The sequence below is a fragment of the Halichoeres trimaculatus genome, unplaced genomic scaffold, assembly GCF_033239565.1.
Source record: "Halichoeres trimaculatus isolate MK-OKI-2021-1 unplaced genomic scaffold, fHalTri1.1 fHalTri1_scaffold_13, whole genome shotgun sequence".
In the NCBI taxonomy this organism is placed as follows: domain Eukaryota; kingdom Metazoa; phylum Chordata; class Actinopteri; order Labriformes; family Labridae; genus Halichoeres; species Halichoeres trimaculatus.
Genome location: NW_027437191.1, coordinates 18,194,985 through 18,216,332, shown reverse-complemented (window position 1 = coordinate 18,216,332; position 21,348 = coordinate 18,194,985). Strand labels below are relative to the sequence as shown.

At 41.3% G+C, this 21,348-nt stretch overlaps 1 protein-coding gene across 1 annotated transcript in view; it reads left to right on the top strand.

Moving 5' to 3' along the window:
- The first annotated feature begins 2,122 nt into the window (after positions 1–2,122).
- tmem121ab (transmembrane protein 121Ab) overlaps positions 2,123–21,348 on the top strand; it is a 65,775-nt gene continuing 46,549 nt past the window's right edge. Inside the window, exon 1 of the mRNA XM_074685159.1 lies at positions 2,123–2,580. The gene's annotated coding sequence lies outside the window, so the exon portion shown is untranslated. The remainder of the gene's footprint in view (positions 2,581–21,348) is intronic.

Sequence of the window (21,348 nt, the reverse complement as noted above, 5' to 3'; positions counted from 1 at the left end):
CTGATTGGCTTATGAAAACCCTAATCATTGAGAATTACTTTTAATGTGATGAAGGTATGAGTGGCTTCCGAATAACTTTAAAATGACAAGAGAGCAGGAGGGTTTCTCTCTGCCTACTTGATTTCAAGGAGCTGAGCACAGTCACTTCATATAGATGTGGTTTTGAAAGCTAATGAGAGTGAGCAGACTCCTCTAAGAGGGAGAGAAGAACAGCTGAATGCCATTGAAAATCCTTCCAATATTCCTATTAGAAGTCTTTAGGGACACAGTTAGCCTATAGACTGTGTAGGGTGCTTCAGCTATGGGCCCTGGGGATTTATTTAATATCTTGTATGCAGTCATGTAATATGTACTAGGTCTACACTGACCTATACATTCTGCAAATATGCAACTGAGTTGATGACCTTTTCCTTACTCTGTGTCATGTCGCAGTCCTGCAATAAGATAACGACTTCTAATGTATTCCATCACTCAATTGAGACCTTATGAGCATAATGATATGACATGGTTGCAATGTAAAATGGAAATTGGTTTTTATAGATTATATTTGTTCTGATTTGTAGGTTTATGTATTTTCAGTCACCATGCAGAATTTTATTTATTTATTTATTTTTGTTGAAAGAAAGACATGTCAGGCAGTTTTTTTCTTCCTTAATCAACAACTTTTGGACTAAACCTTAAAACTAACATTCATGCTCCCCAGAAGATGAGTCTTGGGGGTTTAATTGACCTCTAGATGTTTCATCCCCCACAGCCATGACTTTTAAATTTGAAGTTTACTGAGAATTGGATATAAATAGCCATGGTTTCCAGAGGATGCATCTTCATCGTGAATTCCTTAAGCATTCATCCAAATCCATTGGGTTAAAGATCTCACTGGGGCACATTTAAGTTTGCTGAAAATGAGTCCCACTGACTTTAGTGGTCCCCTGACTTTTCCTCTGACACTAGGGTTTCCCTTGTTGTTCAGGAATGAAAAACAAACTCCTGGGGTATAAAAAGTTAATTATTTTACTTTGCATACATTGGCATCATCAGGCCAGAATTTCAACTCTGACTTTAATTTTTAGGTTAAAACAATACTCCTTATCTATCAACAATCAACTAAAGCCAATAGAGTTTCACTTTAATAGCTTTAAACCCAGTATATGTTTGAGTTTTAGAAGCTCTTAAATGTTAATGTATTGCGTTGAAAGGTTAAAGAGGGAAGTTTTGGCTACATTTTGCTTATATTAATTTGTGTAAACAAGCTAAAGTCATAAACTAAGACGCTAAACATAATTTATATTATATCTGTCAAGATAAAATGTTAGCATCAAGCCTTACCTCCAACAGGAGGAACCATTAACATAGCCACAGACTGTCAGCCTTGTTAGTTTCATCTACCATGTCTTTGATATTCCTGCTTTATGATGCAACCATGGTTATCAATTCACACTTTCTTTTGTCATGAGCCTCAACAATACATTTTTTTTAAATCATCATGCTTCATATTTATGACATTCTATGACTCACTGAATATTAAGGGGCTATAATTAAATTTCTCCTTTTTAAACCTCGAGGTGTTGCTGCTGTAAACTGTGGTACATGATCTCCTGTGATGCTGCTCATTTTGATGTGGCACCTCTAAAAAATAATAATCACATACTGTGAGTTATTTTTCTCTGTTACTAATCCTTAGCCATCACGTTATCTGTGAAAAACCTGCTCTCTTCAAACAAACCCCAACCCACACACACAGATGAAAAAGGGGGGCTGGTGTGATACAGATGGTTGTTCACTCTAAAAAATGTAAATTGAAAAATTCCATTCTTTTTTCTAACGTATGTCTGAGCGTGTGATAGGAAATTACACAAAAAGAAAGTGTCCTCCCATGTTCATCATGTGGCTCACACGCAGCAGAGGCACAATTTTTGGCACAGTCACATTGAATTAAGTCAAATTGATTTTTTCTTTATCACATCCCAGGCAATGAAGCTAATGCCACATGATTTCTGGGTAAGTATGGTAGTCTTTAGCTCATGCCTATTGTAGCTTATAGGACACTGGAGGCTACTGATTTCCCTACTGCCACTCCAACATACTGGGATTGAATAGTGATTGATAGAGCAAGGGGCAGAGAGAGAAAGAGAGGAAGAGAGAGACAGAGAGAGAGGGAGCTGGTCGGGCTTATCCGGAGGAAGAAGCACAGCAAAGAAGCCTTAGCAGTTGCACTAGCGACTCCTCGCAGCCAGCAGGCTCGACTCTTAAAGATAAATCTCTGACATCATCAAATTTGAATTTATTTTGAGCCGTTGACGCTCTGCCTCGCGCGCTGCCTGTGCTGTATTAGACACGCGGCTGGGAATTCTTTCAATGTAACTTAACGGTAGAAGCAGCAGCAGCAGCAGTAGTTGTTGGACCGGCGTTTTTTGACGCCTCCTCGCAGCGGATTTACAAAGCCTCCCTGGAGCCTGCGATGATATTCAACACCCTGGACAGCAACTAAGCGTTCCCGGAGTCCGGACAGAGACATTTCAGCACCCTGGACAGCGGGAAAACGTTTCAGCACCCTGGACAGAGCCTAACCGTTCACTGGAGGTAAGACAGCAGAGTTGAATAGAAGCTTCTTTTCCGCTTCATGATACATGGTTACAGTCGGAAAAGCGAGGAAAAAAAATCACACTCCCACAATTTGTTGAACGTGCTTCGACCTCCATTGGAGAGACATGTTGGATAGCCTATATAACGCAGGTATTACAAGCGGAAATGTATGGTGAGTTTAGATCAGCTTTTAAAGCAGTTTAGTCGAGTTCCTTTGCGTTTCAGTTTATGGAATAAATTCAGTCCTGCTGCCACTTTCCAGTCGAGTTAGCGACTCTGCGTGTCACTCCTCTCCGTGTTCAACCAACATATTGTGTCTTTTAAAATAAATAACTGATGTAGTCATTCCTTAATAAGGCTAAAGAAAAGGCTATATCATGGGTTTTAATGATTTTGTTTGTGATACGCTTAGGAAAGGGCTAGCGCCCCTCCGCTTTCTGTCACTTTAATTTAAGGCAGCTGTTTATTTTGAAGAGTCAGCGCGTGCCCAAGCAGCGCCGGCTCGTGCCTACATTCTGCGCGAAAAAGACAGCCCATCCGTGTTCGGAGACCCGACACCCACAAAACCTAACACAAAACCTAACACAAAACCTAACACACACACACACACACACACACACACACACACACACACACACACGCACACACGCACACACACGCACACGCACACACCACGGCATGCAGCCCGCAGCGAGCTGTCACCAAAAGAAAAATCTCCCTCGCGACCCCCTCGTGCTTTCTCAGTACAGATATTCAGGTCTGAATATCTGATAATGAGCACGAGGCAGACGCCCCTCCTTTTTGACCTATGCATATATAACTTATAACACAACTTAAATTATTCTTATTTCTTTACTTTTTTGATGTTATTCCAGCGACATGTATAGACAGAAGGAGGGCCTCGGGTTTCATGCTCTATGGTGTTTATCACAGGAAACATGGCTGCTATCCTGACCCTGTTAATGGATTTTTATGGCACGTGCCACGTGTTAAAGTGGAGTTAATCTCGCAAGTTCACCTACTGTCACTAACAGAGTATGGGTAAGAGACATATCTCGGGTCATTTTTTCAAAATCTTATTGACTAGGTAAAAATTATGTTGACATTCATCATTTAAAGCAAGAGCTCAAATGATCAGATTATTGATTGAAAGAAAACATATGGACTTACTCAGTAACAGCTGAGTTTAGCTTCTCTTCAACTTTATCATTGTGGACTTTGTGTATGTGGCTGTAGCTATGCATGGTTTTATGATTTTGCTTTTTTTTCCTGATAGTTCATTTACCCAGTGCTGATGGTTTAATCAAGAATCTAATCAGCATCAAATGGTTAATGACAATAAGCAATGACTGGAGCCAAAGTCATAACCCTAAAAGTCTCAAGTGTTGGTAAATACTGTCGTATTCAAGGACTCATTTATTTTACATCCTTGTAATCCAGGCAGCACATTAGCTGTTGCTGGGATTAAACGTGTGACCTTTTGGCTAGCAGAGAGGGGGAACTTGAAATTGATGTGGCCACCCAGCCTCTGTGTTCCCACTCACTCGCTCCCTCAGCCCCATGCATCACTTGATGTGTCTGCAGCAGCTCTTTCTGCACCAAGGAATTAACTACCCGAATGTAAAGGAAGAAAAATGCTCATGTCAGACTTGCTTTGAATAAGAGGTGACCCCCCCCTGTGCTTTTTTTTTTGCCTCTGGTGCTCTAACACGCTGGAAACCCACTCATACACACATTTACACACCCTGACTGTGCAAACTCACAGTGATGAAGGTTTTCTTCTCCTTCTATTCCGAACTATCATCATTAGGATTTTGATGATAGCAAACGTGTGATAACTTTTGCCTCGGTGTTAAGTGTGTCTGACATTCCGGCTCTGACTGTGAGTGACAAGAATAAAGCGAGGGAAGCCAGAAGTGTGAATCACAGGAGGCAGTCTTAGCACATGGCTCCACTCCAGTGCCCTTAAAAGAAAGGAAACACATTTTCATAAGCCAGTTCTGCCTCTGGGTTATTAAGACCTGGACCCCACTGTAAAGAAATTGCAGCTCTATATCATGGGGATGATGAAATAAATGCAAATTAATCTTTCATGCTCAATTTATTATCCAATAAACAGACTGTGGATTTGAATTTGAATAGTGGCCCTGCAGAGGGCAGGCCACACAATTGCCGGTAACCTCTTTTTCCAAACTGCTTTTGTCTTGTTAGAAATGAAATCCCAGAGTTTCAGCCAGTGTAAGACACTGAATTCAGTGCTTTTATTATTAGGCAGTGCTCGTACCATAAAAGCAAAGCTGGTTTAACTGTCGTTTTCCACCCAGGGGGGTATGGCTTAACTGGTCCCTCTGTCTAAACTGTGCCTCGTCGAGAAACAAGGCACAGCACGGCACCTCAGGGTCAGCAGTTGCGAGTCCTCATTGGCATCCAAGACACAGCCCCACTCGACCCTGGACTCTGCCGTGGAATTTGATTGTGTCACACAGATTGCAAACTGAGTTGCTTTTCATGAGTGTGCACTTCATGTGTTGGTCGTGTATCTGCATGCTCGGAACTCCATTTACGGGACTCTTAAAATTCAGAGCCCCCCGCTAGTAACGCAATTAAATTCAGTACTGCTTTAACAACATGACGGTCCACCCACTCGCACTTTTCATTCCACTACCCCCCTCCACCATTGCCTCTTCCTGTTTCCCAATAAGCCTCTGAAAGCCCCCCTCCCCTCAATCCATCCCGCCGCAGAGTGAATTGTGGTCAATTGGAATGATCAACTGAAGACAATCTGGGAGGCATTAGCTGTCACTGAGGATATCAGGCTGCAATGAGCTGCACCAATAAAAACCCTGTGTGTACGAGATAGTCGATGTGATTTTCTTCCACTCCTGTTTGCTCCCTGTGGCACCCTGAAGTCAGAAAAATTAAAGTGCTCTGTCTTTACAGTTCCAGGGTCCACACTGGGGAAAGGCTGCACCCTGCTAAGCTAAGCTAAACTCTCCTGTGCTACGCTGTGCTTGGCTCTGTGTCATTAGCTGCTGTTGCTTCTGATGCAGTATAAGCACTGGGCTCATCTCATCGGTTCTCAGCCACTGGTTTTCCACTTCAGAATGCTTCCGAGGGGGGCTATAATCTCGCTGACATAATGGCGTCCACTGGAATCAATATCCAAATGGCCGTGCGGATCGATACCCACCATACTGTAAAATAACCTGATCCCAGAGCTGGAGTGGCGGGAGGGGGAAAGCCTGCAGCAATCATACGTGACACTTGAAACACTTTGAAAATATACTCCTTAATTATGGATCAAAAATACCAACCTTGTTAACGAGCCATGTATTATAGATCGCTGCATGATCTATGCTAATGTAAGCACAGCAGCTGGAGAAAAAACTGGCAACATTTTACTTGCTTGCTTGCCTCGCCTTTCAACTATCTCACATGCAAAAGCAGACTCGGGGGAAAGAGTAAAGGAAGAAGTGATTTATAAAAAAAATTTACATAAATATAAATGCACATGACTGGTCAAGGAACAGTTTTCCTTTTGTAAATAGGAACTACATCAAATTTACAATTTATTTATTCCCTAAATGTTTCTTATCCTTGAAACACAAACCCTGTTTTTACAAAATAAAGCAAGAAAAAAGTGCTCACACATCTAACCTATTTAATTACCAGTCTGTTTGCTTTCCCTTAGGAGCCTGAAAATTCATTAATCAAGCTTTTATCCAAGCCTGGCCCAGCAAAGTCTGAGATAAAACACTCTATATGTAGCAAGGCAGCAGAGGAGACTTTTCTGCAGTGTTATCGGGTAGAAAAGCAGCCCAGCTCTTTACTTTCTACATTAAAGGCTCCTGAAATTATCCACCTGTTTGAAATGTTTCTCTGCAGCACCCTCAGAGATGATATTATGCACCGCAAACAGCATAATGGTTTTTGGCAAAGACAAACAAATAGGAGAGGGAACTAGGTGAGGGTCACAGCTAGAGCTCGGTAACCGCTGCTGTTCCAGCTGAGAAGCAAATTACTCCAAAATGGAAGACAAGAAGTTTATCTACCCGTCAGTGTGGCACAGGCAGAGCCGATGCATGATTAGATCCAGCTTTAAGAGAATCACTGCCACCCTCAGTGACGGTTCCTCTGTTGGAGGGTAATTTGGCATACTGCTCTGCATCTCATAAAGCAGAGCTGCAACAGCTTTGCCGGACGTCTATAAATCAAAAGCTTCAAATCAGAGAGTGTTGCTGGAGGAGAAAACAAATCTGCAGATGTGGATTTTGACCAATCACTGCCACTGTTGATTAAGACTGGGAGGTGTTATGGTGTCATAAAACTCTTCTGGCATGCTTGTTAAAGATTTTCCCTTATCACTGTTTTCACTCAGGCTATTTTTTTAGCTGTTAGCTCAGCCAATTTGATACCGTGAAGGAATGTGTGAGTAAAAAAAGAGAGCTGTAGCCAGAGCAGAATATAAAGTTTCTTCTTCTTTGTGTGCGTGGAGCGTTTGCCATGGCACATAGCCTCACATGTATTTGCCTGCATAGTTACAGGCACCTATACATGCACCTCCACACATTGAACAGCATGCTTTAAAGACAGCGTGGCTGTGCGGGTATATGGCGGTGAAATATTGGAGTCATTGCAGCCCTGCAGGCATGCAGTTATCAGGGATACAGGACTGATGGGAAATCAATCAGCTCAAGTGGAGGGGCCTGGCCTGTGGTGAGGAGATGATTCTTGTCTTCTCAAGATGCTGCTTTGATGTCAGCAGCTCCTTGATCAAACCGCTGGACTGAAACCCACATATACATGTACCTTACATGTATCTCTCCATATATCCATCATTCACCTGGCCAGCTGATTTTTTCTGACAAGCAACATCTCTGTTTAGAGTGAGGATGTCTTCATATGACAATGTAGGAGAAGACACTGCAGATCTCATCCTATCTTCTACAAAAATAAAACAATAAATGTAATGAACCATCAGTCTTTCTTAAATCCATACAAACTACCTCAAACTGATAAGTAAAGTCAGTTCTCCCTTCATAACAATGGACAACTTCCACTCACAACCTCAGAGGCAGGTGGATAAAAGATAGAGAGGCACAGTGATCGTCTAGAAAATAAGGGACTTATCCAAGAACTTTTTCCATCAACTGAAGCAAAGTTGTACCACTGGTTTTCTTATCAGTGGGTAAAAGTGCAGAAAATTAGACTTTGTTTCCCATTAGCAATTGCACCCACTGAGGTGAAGACATGACCCAGGTGTGTTTGTTTTGCAACAAACCTATCGAGAGCAGGGCCCTGTTTTACGAAGCAAGTTCAGCCTAGCGAGATAGCCTTGGAGCTACCTCGCTGAACTGAGCGCGGTAGCCGGCGGTCTCGCTACACGGTTTTATGACACTGGTTATCAACCTCATAAGTGGATCCAGCTTGGCAATGAGCGCGTGCACACATATAAGGCGGAGCCAGCTGCATCTGACCAATCGCGAACATGGGGCAGTCTGGAGCGTCAGAGCAGGCCGGAGACAGGAGGACTGCATACTTCACACAGGAGGAGCAGGAGGTGATCATGAGGAAATATGATGAGCTGAAACATGTAATTAACGTTAAAAGCAACACTGTCGCCGCTGCTAAAGCACGGAAGGAGTGCTGGCAGAAAACTGCTGACAGTCTAAATGCGCAAGTGTAGTGCAAAAAAAGTCTTTTGTGCCATTATCATCCTGAAATAGCACTGTTCAACGTGCACTTTTACTGTAACATGCACCATACCTAATTTATTTCTTAGATGAATTTATTAATTTGTTCATTCCTATTTTTTGTGTGATATGTAGCCCACATGAGCCCTACATGAATTCCTGTCACAATTTTAATACAGGCAATAAAATATTGTCATGGAATAGAAGTGTTGGCATTGAAGATCTTATTACTGCAATGAGAGTTCTTCATTCCCTTTAACTACATGTAGAAAGTGTCATGTCCTACCAACCCCTCCCTGGAAGACCGGTACCTTTCATAAAGGTGGTCATCTGAAAAAGAGAGTGGGTCGGTGCGGTCCCTGAAAACTCGCGCGCCGGAGTGCTCCTCGGACAATGCGAGCTCCAATGTCTACGGGATCCTCTAAGAACGGACAAGCCATTTTTTCATGAGGGCTCATTGGTCAGCGGGCGGGGTTTTTATAGTCTGCAAGTTCAATCTGGAAGCTAACCTGCCCCGGAGCAGGTTAGCCGTTCAGCGTATGTTGCCATGGAGACTCGCCTCGCTGAGGAGTGATCCCGTGTCGTAGAACAGGGAATCCGGAACCTATCCTCAAAGCTACCTCGCTAGGCAGTGATCCTGCTTCGTAGAACAGGGCCCTGGTCCCCTTTATAACACCACTGATTTCTTTGTTCAAGACAACTTTTTACCTGATACAAAATGATGAGGTAATGTATTTATTTACAGTTATGAAGCGCTGTTGTTTGAAATGTGACAACACGCAAACTTTGTAAACTGTTTTTAGCGTAGTTCAGTGACCGGCTATATTAGCAACATAGCTTGTTGTTCTGAGACATGTCTGTGACTTGTAATGCTAGTAAATCCTGGTTACATCCTGCCAGCAGTTATCTACCAACCTCCACCACACCGAGCATAGCTAATGTAACTTCACTCTTCATTTCATTGATGGACTCTCGAGTTTGAACAGACCACTGCAGAATAACTGCGGACTGTGGGTTTAAATGAACATTATCACAAACAGCTCAGCCCATGTTTTAGCCTTAAGCCAGTGTCCAGCACTCCCCTGTTTAGCTTTCTTCTGCTCTTCTGTTCTTTTACTTTTTGACATTGAAGCTCTAGTGTCCAGCATTTTTGATAATTAAATTCATGAAATCATTTTCATTGGAGGAAACACAGATCTCTCTTCTTACTGCTGAACTTTGTCTGCTGGCAGGGTGTTGTCATATTGACTTCAACTTGCTGTAAATCAGTACAGTCCTGGATAAAACCAACCACAGAATCTATGAAACAGCATGCAGAAATAACCTTTTTAGGTGCTGATAATATTTCAAATTCTGGAGACTTCTTTTAAAATCACTTAGAAAGTCCTCACAGGGACTTTGAACATCTGTTACTGAAATGTGCTGTCATGGAGTGTAAAAGCTGAAGATAGAGAACCCAAAAAGACCAAGTGAAAATGCTAACAGTCAGAGGAAATCTTTCCATGGTACTCAAAACAGCTGCTCCAAAGAGAGTGACAGATGAGTGTGTGAGTGTGTTACTGACAAACACTACCAGAGCTGTCATCCAGCTGAAAGCCTTGGATATCTGTCAAAGAGGCTATATTGTGGATGATTTTTGTTTTTAGCTAAGACTGATGGCTAAGTAACCAAAAGACTCCAGCTTATTTCCATCTTTGTGCTTTTACACATATTACACTCACCATTTCATTCACATAATGATGACAGAGCGTGTTACGTATGATGCTATGAAGAATTTACCACATCAACCACAAGTACACAAACTCTAATGCTCACTTTGTTTTATCTAGTGTGTTTATTTTTTTTTCTTTACAAATTTCAGATAAATAGTTTTTGAACATAGCAACCAAAGTTTGATGATTGAGTTTTCCAATATTTTCTTCATTTATTTACATTAAATTTTAAGTCTGTCTAAAGTGTTATTTTTCACTCTAGCATTAAGTGTTTGAGCCAGGAAACAACAAAAAAAAAAACTAAAATTCAACTGAGACTAAACCAGACACTTTTCAGACATCAAAGGAAGTGGTAATAAATTGGTACCTTTTTTCAAAATAAACGTTTTTTCTAGACTCTGGAGTGTCCTGAAAACCCTTTTTTCTGTTAGCCTCTTTCAGTGCTGAAAGAAACCAAATGCTCTTTTTGATAGAAATTTGAAGATGCTAGACTATTTCCTAAACTGGAGTGCAAAAAACTTATGTAAGTTAGATTTTTCTTCTTCTGTTTCTGTTTATGCTATAGCTAAAAGTAGTGATAGTAAAATCTTGTTTTGATATTTATAATTTTAAAGAGAGTTTGTAGAAATTTGAGTGTTTAAAGATTTTAGATAAACAGAAATGCTCCATTCTCAACCGTCATGTCAGTAAAGCAGTGCAGTCACACGCAAAATACAAAAACATACACATGAATATAAACTCGCTTCTACAAGTCTGTTTTGTAAAATACTGTTAGTTACTGCGTTTAGCTTCTTTAATCAAGTGCTACTTTAAAGTGATACTCGGGGATGGAACGAGTTGGGTCCTGTCACAAGGTTTAGGGCAGAAATTACCCCTACAGCAGTGTTTTTGTGCAGCAGAAGCCCAGGGCGCACGCACCAAACACCCCACCATCATGTTGTAAAACGGCGCTACCTCCACAGCTGGCTACGAGGCGCTCGCCGCTTAGTGTATCAGTCCACGCGCAGGGTGTGCCAGATATAAACAAACGCAGGTAGTCTGCCAGGACGAAGAGACACGATGAGAACTAGAGCCTTATTTAGCGGTGTTTTTGTGTGAGAGTAACGCGCTGAAAATTCTCTAAATAAAGCATGAATGCAGACTGATATCAGACTTTTCGGTGGGAGTCCGTTTATTTTTGTTTTTGGTCAAGTAAAATATGGCCCCGTCTGAGTGCAGAGGAAACCGGCAGAGGAGCAGGGAGAGGGTGTTTGGTGCGAGCGCTCTGGGCTTCTGCTGCACGAAAACACTGCTGTAGAGGTAATTTCTGCCCTAAACCTTGTGATAGGACCCAACTTGTTCCATCCTGGAGTATCACTCTAAAGTGCCAGAGTGCAAAGTACCTACCTTCCTTCCTTTCCTCCATCCCTTCCTTCCTAGTCCCCTTCCCTCCTACCTGTGTATTAAGTTTTGTGTTTGCTCAGCACACTGTGAAGTCAGCGATGCACCATGAACACAAACAGTAAACAGATCCGTCACATCCCCGTGTAAACCTCATATCTAATTCATACGCAGTACTGCTACCCGCCAGCTGTGTGTGTGTGTGTGTGTGTGTGTGTGTGTGTGTGTGTGTGTGTGTGTGTGTGTGTGTGTGCCATGAGGTGCTTTGGTAGCAGCTTTGGCCAGCGCTGAATGGCACACACGGACACAAAGAGAGAACAGTGAAGGTAATGTAGTGTAGCTGGAGGCTGTGGAGGATTTAAGTGTCCATAAACATTACAGTGGCACGTTATCCCACAGAGACGCTTTGCTTTATAATGATTCTAAGTAGGAATGTAAACCCATTTTCATGCAGAGCTCTCAATGGCTTCATCCTGACAGGAGGCAGAGACAAGGAGTGTGTGTATGTATGTGTGTGTGTGTGTGTGTGCACTACATTTACATTTTCACATTTTACAGAAGCTGTTACAGCAAACAGCTTATACAACAAGCGTCGCCATACAGGCTTAAACGAGCAAGCTGTTGGCGTAACAAGCTTTCACGTTAATCTACCCCTGTGTTCTGTGTGTGTGTGTGTGTGAACTCATATGTGTGCATACATGCAGTCATGCGTAGCAGGGTTGTCACAGTCGTACTCCTCCTCCTATACATGAGAGTTTGACAGGAGATAAAGTGTTTGGCATGTTTTTGCTCCTGTAGACGGATTTTTCTTGCTGTTCTCATCCTCTGTAATCACAGCCGCACCTGTCCAAACGGTCGTGTTTGTGTTTTTGTGCGTGGGTGCATCTCTATGAGTGTATGTCTCCTTGTTTGTGATAATACAGTATATGTGTGTGTGTGTGTCTGTGTGTGTGTGAGGGAGAGAATCTATGATCTCTGGGTTTATATTGGTTTCTCTTTTAAAGCGTTTGAGACTATATTTCTATCCAAATGTGTTTGTATGTGTGTATGTGTGTGTGTGTGTGTGTGTGTGTGTGTGTGTGTGTGTGTGTGTGTGTTTTGCAATGCATTAGACGTCCTTATTTTAAGATGAAAAGTATGTGTTTGTGCATTTTAGAGTGCGTGGGAAGCTTCCCTCCTCTGAAAGCTGCAGTAAATAACTCCTAATTTAACATCTACATGGCAAGCAAAATCATTGAAGCATTTCAGTGTGAAAACTTTCATGATATTTTCCACTTCTCTGCCTCTGAAGTTCTGTAAGTCCACAACTGAAAGCTGCAGATGGTGGTGACAAATTAAGAGGGGGAAAAAAAAGCGAATGCACAAACAACAACGCAGATGCTTCACTGAAGTGTGTCGGAGGTCACTGCGTGGTACTTGAGTCTGAAAAGTTGGAGAAAAGCCTCGTTTTCAGATTTGTGATGGTGCATTTTTCTTACCATAAAGCAGCTTTTGGGATGGTTTGATGAAATAAGGTGGCGGCAAACTCCCCCAATCCACTTAATCGTACTGTTCTGGAAATGTCAAAATAACCAAATTGGAAGAACATGAAGCGAAACCAGCAAGGGAGCGAGTGAGTGAAGGCAGTCGGCTCACATCTAATGCTTCACTCACACGGCTCACTCCTCTCAGTGAAATACGTACCCAAATGCAGCCGCTCAACCATGGCCCTGAACTTAAGCTGACAGAGCTCTGCCACAGCGCTCACCTGAAAACTACACTGTCACTCGCTGTCACCTCTCCTGCTCAGACAGCATTTCAAAATGTCACCACACAACCCAGCACGCACCTGTAGGTTAAAACTGTCTCTGGGGGAAGGAGGGGGCTGTTGGTGTGAAATTATTCACTCTTATGATTTTGTGGCTTGAGAGTGAAAAGTTTGAAGTCTCGGCTCCAATCATGTTCTTGAATAAACCATTAGTTTTGGGAAGCTACTTTGAAGTGTTGCCTTGGAAACTTCAAATTGCTTCACACTAACAACACTTGAACTACAAAAAAGTCAACGTGATAAAGCTGTCATTGGTGACCTAAAGCTACTTAATACAGTAGGTCAGTCTGGAAAAATTACCCAAAAACATTTGCTTTACAATTCATGATGAAAACGGTCCAACTTTACACAAAAAGCTTTCAGTTAGCAAGGTTACTTTTGAATAAAACATGCAGAGCTGAAGATCAGACCACTTGTCAACAAATGACAGTCATCATTACCAATGACTGAGTGCTACTTTAAAAACACAGGTATTATTTATCTTAGAAATAGACCCAAAATATAAAAAACTATTGCCACATCTCAAGTATTCAAAGAAACCCCACAAGACAGCAAAATTATTTAGTTCAAGACATGTTGGTGGAGGAAAGTCAATGGTTCAAGTCTTGGCAAATCTGAATCCTGGTCCAATCATAGATAAGTCTCAGGAATACCTGTTGGGAAGCTAGTTTTCCACCTAGTGAGAAAAACTCACAATACACAACACAGACCGAATAACACAGCTGAAACGATTTGAAGAATAATTCATGGCTGTCAGTGAGGGCCAAGGTTATAATAGTTAACTAAATGAAACTAAAAAGGAAAACTAACATTTAAAATACATTGCCGTTAACTCAAACTAATAAAAACTAGAAAAGAAAACAAAAACAATAAGTAAGCTAAAACTGTATCTTGTGTTCACAAAACTAACTGAAACTAACTAAAATTATGGAGAAAATGCCCTTAGTTTTAGTTTCTGACAATATTAATAGCCTTTAGGATTTAAATTAATCCGACACATTTTCCCAACCAATGTTACGACAGTTTAAGGCAGTTGTCAGCGCCGTATGGCACCATCATAGCGACTTACTGGGTCGTGCTTGTTTACTGCACTGACTGGCTGTGCTCTGTGCTGCCACAAAATGTGGTGGAGCAATGAATCAGAGCATCTGTAACAGTTTAATTTCATGTGAGTCTGACTTTAATTGTTTTTAAGTCTGTCTTTCTTGCTACAGAGTCCAAGTTTCTAAATATTTAAGCTCATATTATACTGTTTTATATAGTTTTTGTTTATATTATTCTTATATAATTTATGTATATATTTTTTATATTAAGTTTATAAATATTTTTTGTGTTGAAGGCAGCAGCCAACAGTTCAGTATCAGCATTGACTGAGCAGTGAGCACTATGTTGGACTGGAAAATAAACTGTATAACAAAATATTTACTCTGACCTTTTTGAATCCTGCACCTGGTTAATAAGGTATGAAAAAACTAAAACTAAACTGAAACTAAACTAAAACTAAACTAAAACTAAGCCTTGTTGCAAAAACCAAAACTAAATAAAAAACTAGAATGCTCGCTCTAAAACTAATTAAAACTAAACAGTAATGGAAAAAAAATTCAAAACTAGCTAAAACAAACTATAATGACAAATCCAAAACTATTATAACCTTGGCGAGGGCCATAGTGTATTAAGTATCTGGGTGCCGCTGAAACAATAACTTTCTAAAATTTTCTGTGGAGGAATAACAGGGGTTCTGAGTAGGAGTGGGAGAAAAAAATGAAAATCAATATATTGGTATTTTTTGCTTTACAAACAGGATTCTTTATTAAAAAAAAAAAAAAAAGTTTTTTTTTTTCTAATTCATATTCTGCATTTCAGTTTTAGTTTAAAAACTGGGTTGGAAAAAAGTTACCACTTTTCTCCAGCAGAGGGTGAAATGTTTCTCTCTGACTCGCGTGATGTGCATTTTATGGGAAAATTTGGCTCCTGATATCGTCTATACATTATCATCACCATTAAGCTTTTTCACATGGTCTGGTGTTAAAAAAAAAAATAGAAACTGCAAGAATCGCAAATATTGAAGGATTGCAAATTGAATCAAATTGGCACCCCAAAAATTGTAATAGAATCAAATCGCGAGAATAGCGTGAAGCAGGGTGAATGGAAACTGTAGCATACAAAAATGTAAGTCAACATTTGGACAATCAGCTTTTTCTTTTAGAGGCTCGAAACTCTGGAATTCATTACCAACCGAAATCAAATTAATCACAGACTTAAAACTCTTCTCTACAAAGGTCAAGTGTTGGCTAAAAGCAAATCAGAACTGTGATCATTCTTAGTTTGTCAAAAAACATTTTTTGTATTTATTCATTTTAAACTGGTTTGTACAATTACTTGTTCTGATGTGAACATGTATTTTATTGTTGTTTTGTAAACTTTTTAAAATTATTTTATGCTGTTAAATATTGTACATTTTATGACTTTTAAAGGCCCAACTAGGGACAAGAGTTGGAAATTAGCATTTGCTATAAACTCTCTGTGCAGCACATCAGATTCATACTTAGTGATGGAACTATGTTAAACTGCATCGTCCCTATTAAATAAATAAATTCAATTCAATTCAATTCAAAAACATGTCTGCTTGCTTGCTAAATCACCCCTAGCTGGTGATTGAAGCCTGTAACAGTGAATTTTTGCATGGAGGTAAGTGAGTGCTGATGCAGACCGTTGTCTCACAATTATAATATTACTTAGTGTGCTTTTATTTATGATTTTTTTTTTATACTATCATAAGAAAATGATTGAGAAGCATTGAAATTAGCATACAGATTGTATCACAGCTTTCATAGCCTACCTCCCTGAACATAAGACCAGAGGGAAATGACCAGCTTCTGACTTTGTTGAATTTAAGACTTTCTGAAGGATGAGGGGCATCAAAATTTAATAAATCACATGAGTTATGACATTTTCTACTTCGCCTTTTCCCTCCGCTGCTCTGTTAAATTGTAAGTGACAGCTCAGCTGGACTCAGGATCCCGCGGTCACAAGTGGTTCTTGGCCTTCTGGTGGCCCTGCCTGTGACCTGCCAGCTAGAATTTAAAGCAAAAAAAACGGGGAGACCAGACTGATGTACAAAATATCTGGATAAATGTGATGTTAAATCTTCATCAACAGGCCTGTTGGTCTTTTTCTGCTTTGTGAAAATGGGGGAAATCCATGCAGCTGCCTGTCCCTGTGTGAGAAGGAAATGTCTCTCCATATGTCCGTCTGCACAGCTGCTCTCTGCTCAAACTGATTACAGCATGGACCAGTAAATTGAAAAACAATCTACAGATGCGCATATGTGACTAATTTTACCCAGCTGGAGAACATAAAAACATTATTGTAACAGCCTGAACATATTGTGCTGACTGTACCCTGCTGTACTGTTTATCTTTTACCCATTGACAGACGGCAGCCGCAGTGAAGGTTACAGAAGCTGGAGCACAGTCCGAGCTGAATGCATGCAGTGGATAATAAGGGGACGTCATTGGGCTTGTCCTCTAAGCAGACCGATTAGAGCAGGCTCAGACCATTTCCGTAGAAAACTAGTGTTTGGACAACCTTTGTGAGGAGCTTTCAGTGCTGTGCAGGTGTGTCTGTGTGTAATTACAGTATATGTGTTTGCTTGTAATTAAGTCGGGCCCACAGTGACAGCACCCGAGCTCGTGTAGGCTACATGTGTGGTGCTCCAAAACACAGGCTCTCATGATTTAATTACAGCACAAACACACACACACACACACACACTAAACACACCAAGCAGTGAGCCAACAGAGCATGTCTCACACTCTCTTGTACCGCTCTCTGTATTCCCCTCTGGTTTGTCGCTTGCCGGCCTTTGCCAGCCCTCCTCAGATTCGCTGGCTTTGTGTGGGGCAGGAAGAAGGCGGCCACCATGGCAGGGAATTAACCTTGTTGTATGGGGCCACCTGACCCATCTGCAGGACATTATTGCCCGGGTGTTGTACGTTACAGCCCAGTGAGTGCAGTAACTATTGCATCAGCATCGATACAGATCAAGTCTGACGTGGAGGAGGAGGGGGGAGCTGGACTCAGCCAGGACTAGTGGACTGGTAGTTGTTGCTGGAGGCGGTTAGCATCGACTTGTGTGACTGTAACTGTGGCTGTGATTGGCAGGATCAGATGCTCTGCAGATTAAGGGACCTGTTTCCACCCTGTCTTCTTTTTTTTCTCAGTCCTGTATTTTAAAGTGATTATAGATGGAGATAAAAATCAGATCTTTTTACACAGGAAGTCCTCGCTCAAACAGCAGCATACAGCTGTGGCAGATGGCTGTTAACAAATTAGCCTGCTTCTTTTGGGGTTTCTGCCTTTTAAAGGAAGAGTTTTGCTTGTCAATGTTGCCAAGAGCTTGCTCATAGTGGAAAAAGGATTGGTCACAAAACATTTACTGAATTTAGTCAAAATACACTTCCCGTCTAAACCAATATTGGCGATAAATCCTATGCTGCCTTGTACAGGAGCTCAGGTAATGACTTACTCTCTACGCAAGATATTTCCTAGGAATGGGTACTGATAAGATCTTATTCATACCAATGTCTTCATCAATTCCCTTATCTATTTTTCTCTCAACAGTTACACTAAACAAAACAAAAACATAAACAAGTGTTTTCCTCCTATTTTGAATCAAAATAACTTGTAAGACTTAAAATGACTCACATTCACCTGACAAGTCTAGAAAAAGTTTTCATATTTTAAAATACTGAAAAACAGAAAGAGATGCCTGAATTTGTTAAGTGCAAAAAATGTCAATTGTGTCAAAAAATACTTTTTTGTATGCATATTTTAATTCAAGTGCAATTTTGTCTTTCAATATCTTGAAAAAATACATTTTTCTGGACTCGTCAGGCAGCTTGTGTTAAGTCCGATAAGACAAACTTTTCTATCAATAAGACAAACATGCTCAGATTTCCATGTTTGCTGTGAAGTTTCTTTTTTTTTCATCCTTACTGATAAGTTGACGTCACAAGTTTTTCTACTTCCACATTTTAATCAGTCAATGGTTAAAGGATAAGTTCGGTTTATACAGCTTTTACATTGTTCATAGAATGAAGTAGAACAAAATACTCACCCAGGCGGTTTTCCTGATCCAAGCAGTGCTTCGGGAGATATTTAGATTCAAATTTGTGCAGCGGACGTCCGTATAATGGGATCCATCGGGGCATAGACAGCGCCGCTCCTAAAACTGCATTAATCGTCCAAAAAACTCGTGTTTTCCACCAATATTCCATCATCCGCTCCGGGTTAGCCCTCTGCTGCAGTCTGTGTCACTTCAGACAGCGCTGTGTGGCTGTAATGACCTCTGAACTGACGAAGACTTTGCTTATGATTGTCGTCATGTAGCCTGCTGTCTTCCCCTGAAACAATGAGCTGCACTGCGCATGCGTGGAGAGGCAATCGTAAACAAAGTCTTCATCAGTTCAGAGGTCAGTACAGCCACACAGCGTTGTCTGGAGTGACACTACTGCAGCAGAGGACTAACCCAGAGTGGACCATGATGGAATACTGGTGAAAAACAAGAGTTTTTGGACGATTCATTCTATAAACAATGTAAAAGCTGTATAAACCGAACTTATGGAAATTTAAATGGAAATTGGACATTGGAGAATTCACTGATCTTCAGAAAGTTGAACAATTTTCATCAGAGAGTTGATAAGGAAAAAAAGCTAATGCAGATCTGCAGAAAAACACACACACATGTAGCGGACACAGGCCCATGTTGTTGTAATCAGGTGTGGATTGTACATGAGAAGCTCCAGACACTTCCTGCTGACCTGACCTGAGGATCTGTTTGGCCTGTTGTGTGCAATCTCTGTGAGCAGGAATGAATGAAAGGACCTCTCTGTGTGTATCATTATCATACAGTGAAACTCTCACTGGTGATTTATTGTGTTTAGCTAGATGTCATTATGTCCCGACAACCGTCTGCAGAGTTTGACATCACAGCATCTTTTGGCTGCTTTGTGCTGATATGGGACGGCATTATCAACAGGTAAAATGGGCAGAATGTAAAAAAGAGCAGAGAGGGGGAGACTCAGACTGAGGAGGCTTTTCTAGGGAGGCCGCTAAATGCAACAAAAAAGCAGCATATTCACCAGTGAGAGATCAGGTTAGCCTGAGCATGACCAGCTCAGCAGCTAAAAACAGTTTGACAAAACAGCCTATAGGCTGAACACTGAGCCTCTCTGTGGAGGAATTAAATCAGAACAGTAATGTGTTCAACAGAGCGATCATGAAACACTGAAGGCAGAGTGTTTCAACCAGTCAATGGCAAACGCTAATGAAAGTGCATACATAGGGGACCAGGGACTGGGCTAGCCAGCACAATTAGTGGTTGACACGGTGGCCTGAGATGCGTTCAAACTCCTGGCCTGGATAATTACTGATTTTCTGTCATTTATTTCATTATGTCAGCAAACACCAGCAGGGCTGCACCAGCAGAGAACATGTTGGGTGTTTTTCTGACACTTCCACAAAGACGGAGTCCTTTTGTCTTTGAAGTCTTGACTAAAGCAGCTCTCATGAAAGCCCAAGGTCCTTCCAATGCTCTGAAGCACACAAATTTGAATGTCAAATCGACCTTTTTTGTTTCACAATAAAAAAAAATAATAATCAAAATAAATCAAAGTGAAGCTGCAAGTCTGAAATTTAATAGATGTTTTACGATTAAGTCTTGTGCTGGTATTTAATCCATTCTCGTTTGGATTTTAAAATTCGGGTACAAGTGATTCACAAACTACATCTTTTTGTGTCCTTACATCCAAATAAAATTATTCAGAGTGACTTTAGAGTAAGTGAGGTGGCTTTGTGTCTCAGACAGAGATTAGGCATTAAAAGCACTTTTCCCAAAGACAGAGCAGGTTTCTGAGAAAACACACATAAAGCATCAGCGTGACCGGCTGAAAGTTGAAGCAGAAATAAGGAGGCAGTTCATGTAGTCTGGCCTCACAGAGAAAGATGTTCCCTTCTCTCCAGACGCACTTACTTGTCAGCTCTCCCTCTCTTATGTCTCTCCTCCTCTCCGAGAAGCACTTAAACACAAGCACCAACAGGCAAGAGATAATGCAAGGACACACACTCACCCGACAGTGATGTACTCGCACGTGTTCTGCTCTTGTGTGTGTGTGTGTGTGTGTGGGCTTGGATACAAAAGGCTTGTCCTTCTTATCTTTGCCTGTTGTCTTTTTCCCTCTGCGTGCGCGTGTGTGAAAAAGAAAGTAGAGGAGAATTCTCAGACGATCAAATGCGTAGAAACGCTTGTGGGTTTTTCTTGTTTTTAGAGAAGAGCCGTCTTTTTTTTTTTTTTTTTTTTTTAACTGGCCTGTCTCTCAACTCAGCACGGCACTAATAGGCATTCTGCACAGCCACTCTGCTCTGCAATTAGCTGAAAACCGCAGCAAAAACATTGATAAACAAAGATGAAACAATCCACACCTTGCCCTCAGACAAAGTCGAATGCTATTATCATCCCCAGATGCGTTCAGGGGGCAGGTGGAGGCCCGCTCTGCCAAACAGACACGACCATGCCCTTGAAACACATCAAACAGAAGCAGATGCAAGTGCTTGTTTGTTTAAACACTTATTAAAAGCCGATATAGGCCTCTTATGTGGGTGTTGTATCTGGGACCAGAGCTAAAAGCGGTGGTGGCTGCTTCATCCTGGTCCACACAGCGCTCTGGCAGCATGGGCCCAGGACTGCTGCCCACAGTTTCATGTCAGAGCCAGAGGAACGGACTGCGGCCACCGTCACCACCGCCGCAACCACCAGGGCTAAAAGCTTCATCATCCAGCAATCACGCTACTGTAGCCTGAGCTGGCTGCACAGTTAAAGAGATGGCTCCAAGAATTAGAGAAAGAAAAAACAAAAAAAAAAAACACATGAATTGTTCTCTCTCATCTTCCTGTTCCTCTCAATTCAAAACATTTTTTTTTTCTCCTGGAAAATATTTATCCCTAATGAAAGCTGACTAGCTTACTCCCTGAAGTGTGATGCTTTTGAGCGTTATTCTTAGCCTCAGCAGATCAATATCACAACGCTCCCTGTCCGTCTGTTTGCAATTGCTGGAACTTTGTAGTAATGATTTTTTTAAACCTCAATAACTCAGGAGTCGTCTGATGGGACTTG